A 6,322-nucleotide genomic window follows, 5' to 3' on the forward strand; every position below is an offset into this window, starting at 1 on the left:
AAACCTCCAGGAGATATTTCTAACAAATGGTTTTGCTACTTAAGACTTTACAAAACACAAAATTAAAGGTTCTCAGCAGGCTGTTTAATTTGTTTAAGCACTGCTTTTAAATTAATACACTTGATAGTTAGATAATTTCCTTGTGATAGTATAGTAAATTACGGTCACAGTTATTGTTAGGGTATGTTAATACCAAGACCAACCACAACTGAGTTTATATTTCTTTTAAATTTTTACTTGTAACTGCATTGTTGTATAATTATTTGTAATTAATATATCATAGCCTCTTATTAAATACAACAATCTCTCAAAATATTAAATAGCATGCCATTTTAACAGAGGGCTTGGCACTGTGGTTAGTATAATTTTTATTACCATATATATCCAGATATATGTTTTAAAACTGAGTTTTGTTCAATTATTCAATAAAAGAAAACACTGTCTTATCTGTCATTTGTTTTTCCCCCAGTAAACAAAAGTCCCCAATAAAACTCATGCATTTCAAAGTGTTAGAAGTTACTCCTTAACTCTGTCATGTCCTGGTTGTGTATAACATAATGGTAGTTATCACAATTAAGTTTCCCATATTATTTTGAAATCATTTGTTACTCAATTTCTGTCTTAAATATAAAAATTGTGAGTTTAGAGAACTACATTTATTATTTTGGATGTCTTCATCTTTAGGTATATTTCTTCATTTATGGTAGACAATGTTTGTTCAATACAATTGCTACCTAGCTAATGTTGCAACTTAAATGAAATGTATGCATGCCATCATTATCAAGGGTCACAGCAAATCCTTCAGTTTAAATCTATGTAAGTATAATTTATAGAGTAGTGCATTGCACTATGACAGGAGTAAGTCAAATTTCCAGGTTAGAATTTGAGAAAGCTTTGTTTTATTCATTTTTATTAAATTACCATATAATATTTTGTCACAGCACATTGTGGGTCTGAAATCCCCAGAGAACAACAGATTTTGTCATTAAGTACAAACTTCAGGTTCAGGTCTGAAATTTCATATAACTTGACTCACAGGATCAATACAATACCTTGAGTGATTTCATATCCACGTTTTTATTGAAGATATAAGAGGCTGCATGAACAGCACACAGCTCTGCTCATGCTGAAGAGTGCAGGAGCAACTTGACTGCAATAAATTTCAGAGTGGCTAGAAATCTACTTTTATTGAAGGACTGACCTTCGAATGAAGAGATTATTCTTGAAGAAAAAGACCTCATTGACTTCATTCTGTCCTTCCAAGTACCCATCAAGAAAGTGGCTGACAAGTGACCTGGAATGACTAAAAATAGTTAAACCAGTTGATCTCTAAGTCATTTCCCCGTGGAAAGCTTGAATATATTTGATACACAATGGAGGCATACTTCTTCTTTCTGTTTTAGACTACACATGGAGTCTACAATTGTCTCGTTTCAAATACCGCTATGATATTTTAAACTTTGGCTTCTAGTATTAATTCCTCTCCACATTCCAGTTTCCTCCATTCCCCAGAAGTTGAAGAAGTTCCTCTCTGTACCCCCACAATGTTCCCCACCATTAGCATGTTTGGTCAGAGTATAAAAAAAATTACACATGAATATTTTGACTCAAAGTGGTGATTTTGTATTAGAATTTATCACCTGCTTTGATTTCTTCACATTCATCTTCTTTGCACACCTTCAATTCAAGGGCTCTGACTGTTTGGAAATCTATTAAATAAATGCTGAAAAATTCTAGTTTGTAAAACATTCAAAAAGCTGTAATCCTACATGTATGCTTGTAGACATTTATAAATATACATTATTATATAGAAAAAAGTCTTTATGTAGAATTCTTTCTGTTTCAGAGATTAAACTCTACCTCATCTTGAGTTTGTTCTTCCAAGATCTTTCCATGTCCCCATGGAAAACTCCTACCCATGAAACACATATGCTTATATGCACTCTCTAGAACATATCAAAGATATTAAAAGTTAGGGTAGACACTAGTGTTGATGGAACACTTGTTGGTTGTATGTCTTTGCCACATTCTTTTTTTTTTTTAAAGACAACATTTAATTGGGGCTGGCTTAGAGGTTCAGAGGTTCAGTCCATTATCATCAAGGCAGAAACATGTCAGCATCCAGGTAGGCATGGTGCAGGAGGAGGTGAAAGTTCCACGTCTTCATCTGAAGGCTGCTAGCAGAATACTGGCTTCCAGATAGCCTATGTAATGGCCAGACTGATAGCCTGTCTTCTTGAGATGGTCTGCCATGGTTCACTATTGACAATATCTCCAAATCTGACATCCTCAGCATGCCTCTTTTCTCTACTTTTCACTTTTTCTGTTTGCTTTGCTATGTCCAGCATTGACATTTAGTTTCTATTTCATTAAAAATAAAAATGAACCTTTCTACCTGACGTACCCCTGCCCTGCTCCATGAAGAAATTCCATATTTGTTGATGTTTTCCATGTAAAAAATTTATTCATTTCCTGTATTTCTCATAAATTTTCTATTTCCTTGCTGCGGTTTAAATGTATGTCCCCTTAAAATCCACAACTTAAAACTTAATCACAAATCCAACTGTGTTGCTCATAATTGGAAATCTTTAGAATGTGGTCCCATTATAAGCTGGGATTGTGGGAATTGCTTTCTTTTTTTCCATTACTCTATTCTCGGGATGCAAGTATCCCAGAACTCACCTCACAAAGAGGGAATAGCCTTATCAGACAGAAAATATGTTGATTTCTTGGTTTAGGTCTCTTCACCCTCAAGGATTTTGTGTAATAAATTTCAAACTTATGTTCATTGCCCAGTCTGCTGACTTCATTTTATGAACACAAAGATGTATTGTTTTTCCTTTAACTAGCAACATAAATTTCCTAGGGCAGGGGCTACTCCCTGAAGCTCCACCTCATTGTCACAGGATTTGTATGGATTGACAAGTTCTCCATTAACAAATTCCCACTGATCTGGAAGCATAGATCAACAAACAATTATTTTATGAGTGTTCAGTCTCAGAAGTCTTAGGGCTCTGAGTGAGTATCTTAGTTTCTTTTCAATTGTTGTGACAAACACCATGACCAAGCCAACTTATAAAAAAAATTTGATAAAATCTTACTGTTTTATATTGTTGGATTCTGTGATGACAGAGTAAATCGTGGTAACAGGAATAGCTGTGAGGTCATGTCTTGGACCTCAAGATATGTGGGCAGAGATAGAACAGAGGCAGAAAATAGCTACAGTCTTTTGAAATATCAAAACCTACTCACAGTGATGCACCTGCTCCAACAAGGCCAAACCTCTTAATAAATCAGAAACAGTTACACTCACTGAAGACAAAGTATTCAAAAATACTAGCCCATGGGAGCCACTCTCATGTATGTTACTACAGACAGTAACGTGGCTCTGCTTCTCACATGGATAGCCTATAAAATGTTTCCTTTTCCAGCATCCCATTAATTGTGAAATAATGTTATTTTCTTTACTAAATTTAGTTGTCCATGAGTGCCTTATCTTCTTAAGAGTAAGTATGAACAAACCAGGCTGGTGATTCACTCCTGCAACGTAAGTACTAAGAAAGTCATAACAGGAAATTTACTGTGAGTAGAAGGATCTAGAGAATAATTACCAAACCTGCCAGGACTACAGAGTAAGAAAAAATCACCTTCATTTGCTTGTTATGCTGTGTGTGTGCAAGTCTGTGTATGTACGTGTATGTATACATGTATGTGCATGCATGTGCATATGTATATGTTTTCATGCATGGGTACATGTCCAACGTCAATACCAAAGCTTTTCCTTTATCTAATTATATTTTATGTTGTTATCTTTGGTCGCTATCTCTTAGAAGCCTAGTCTTTCCTAATGAGAGACAGAAAGGGAATGGGTATGGAAGGGAGGGAGTATGGGGTGGAGCTGGGAGGTGTAGAGTGAGGAAACTCTTATTAGGGCATATTGAATATGAAAAATCTATCTTTAATTTAAAAATAAAATATAGAAAAATAGAAAGGAATGAAAAATGAGGAAAAAGGATGTTAAATGGTAGCTGAAATGCTAAGTTTTACTCTATCAAAAGAACCATAAATTGCACTATAAACTGTAAAACCAATTTGACTAAAATTGTGTTAATAACTTTTCTTCTGTGTCTTTCTCTGTTGATGGCCCTTCAAGCAGCAGTTAAAGTTTGACCATCTTATGACAGTTTTTATTCAATAATTCTTTTATTCACTGGCTTTACAAGCACTTGTTTACAATACACACACTATCTTAAAAATTCATAATGTAACAGAGGTCAACAAAGGCAAAAGTTTCTATTCTGGATTCATTAGCTGATCAGAAAAGCAACTGTGGATGAAAAAGCTTGGCCAGCTCTGGCACGAATGGTAGTGGAGAGGAATCCTTCTGAGCTGTGCAGACCAGAGGTTTTAGTGCTTTAGACCAACAATTAAATAATGACACCCCGCTGATCCACTAATTCCACAAATCCTGAGTATTTGCAGTGTCGCATGATGGACCCAGTGTTTACTGTTTCTCAGTGAACAAATGGTACAAAGATATTAGTTCACACAAATGTTGTAATAGGGATGATAGATAATCACATAATATACTGTTAAAAATAACCTTTTGTATTAAAAGTAGCTCAAGAAATTCCAAGAGCACAAGAATACATAACATGCAAGGGGAGGATATTTTACAGGAATGAGTGGGTTGATTCCAGACAAATCTTAAGGTTGTGAATGAATTAACCATGCAAATACCTTACTTAAAAATTACTGGTTTGTTAATCACTTTTTCAAAATTATAGTTAGTAATGATTTTATAATATCAAAAGTTTCTAAATGTCATGTATTTTACAAGTATTTCATTAATGCATCTTGACATATATAAAAATGACTCTTAGCCTTTAAGTGTCAAATATAAGCCTTTAAGTGTCAAAGTGATAATATATAATCAATTTGATACAAATTTTCATTTGAAAAATGTAAAAAGACTGATGTAAGCTGTAGTTCATGCAGGAACAGTGTGTACCCACCAATGGCTGAAATGGACTTTACCATTGATTTAGAAGTGAAAAGTTCCATGTGTCCCCAGATTTTTGATTTTTACATATCTAGGATATGGTAAAAGGGATCATATAAAAATAAGTATGTAATTGAATGCTCTTACCAAGGATGTCATTAATGTTGGCAGTCAGAACTTCCAGATTAATGAGCATTTTAGTAAGCATGCTTACCAAAATTTTATATATATATATACATATTAAAATCATATGTTGTGCCAGACATTATAGAGTACTTGGGGAAAAATACTCAAGGCAGACCCTTCTACTTCTTTGGAGAGGTGGCAATTGAGAGTTGAAGAGGAACAGAGTGGCACTTTTTCTATAAATAATAAGCTAAAAAATAAGATTAAAATTAAGATAAAATAAAAGATAAAAATAAAGCTCTACAGAACTTCTTCTGTCTCCTCAATATTCCATTCTAAAAACATATGTAGCTCTCAATGTCACATTTTTGTCCTTATAACTATAAATATAACTATAACTATATACATATGTGCATATGTATATGATATATATATATATATATATATATATATATATATATATCACTTCAGAGGGTTCTCTGAAGTTAATTTTACATAGAATTCTGGTCTAGGGCACTGACTAAAGATTAGGTCCCTCTGGGATCTGGAGTTCAAAAAGAAATAAGACATACGTAGTAGATTTTATGCCTCAAAACAGACTTCATTTTGGCCTTGACAACTTATCAATGTGTTTCCGATTCCTTTTGCACCTCTCATTCTCTCAAACATCTCCTCCACTTTAGCATGAGGAGGCAAACTGTGTAAGAGATATGTAACTATACAGAGGCAGATGTGTTTGCAGTGGGTCACACTTCCCGGGTCCTCAGATGATCCACAAGGTCGCCATCATTTTGCTAGCTTGATATTTGGCACTTTTTGTTAGCAAAACTTTTATCATAGCAGAATGTGGAAGTGATGCCTTAATTTCCCATCAACTCTTGTGTTCTCCACATCTCTGTCTTGGTGATCTCTCTGGTCAGCATGTTGCTTCTCCCTATGTCACTATCAATAAGAAAACCTTCCTCATTCAATGAAACTCACTTTCTTTGATGATACTTCCTTGTATTTCCCTAGAAAAGAGTGCATGTTGTTATATCTCTTACCTATCGCTCTGTGCTTGCTCTTCATATTCTTGATGAAACTTGGTGGATTTCACCCCATTCCTCTTTAACTCTCAGTTTCCAGCTCTCCACTGAAGTAGAAGTCTTCCCCACATACTCTCCTCCAAATGCTCTATAATGCCAGGCACAAGGT

This window comes from Arvicanthis niloticus, chromosome 1 (assembly GCF_011762505.2).
Source record: "Arvicanthis niloticus isolate mArvNil1 chromosome 1, mArvNil1.pat.X, whole genome shotgun sequence".
Lineage (NCBI taxonomy): Eukaryota > Metazoa > Chordata > Mammalia > Rodentia > Muridae > Arvicanthis > Arvicanthis niloticus.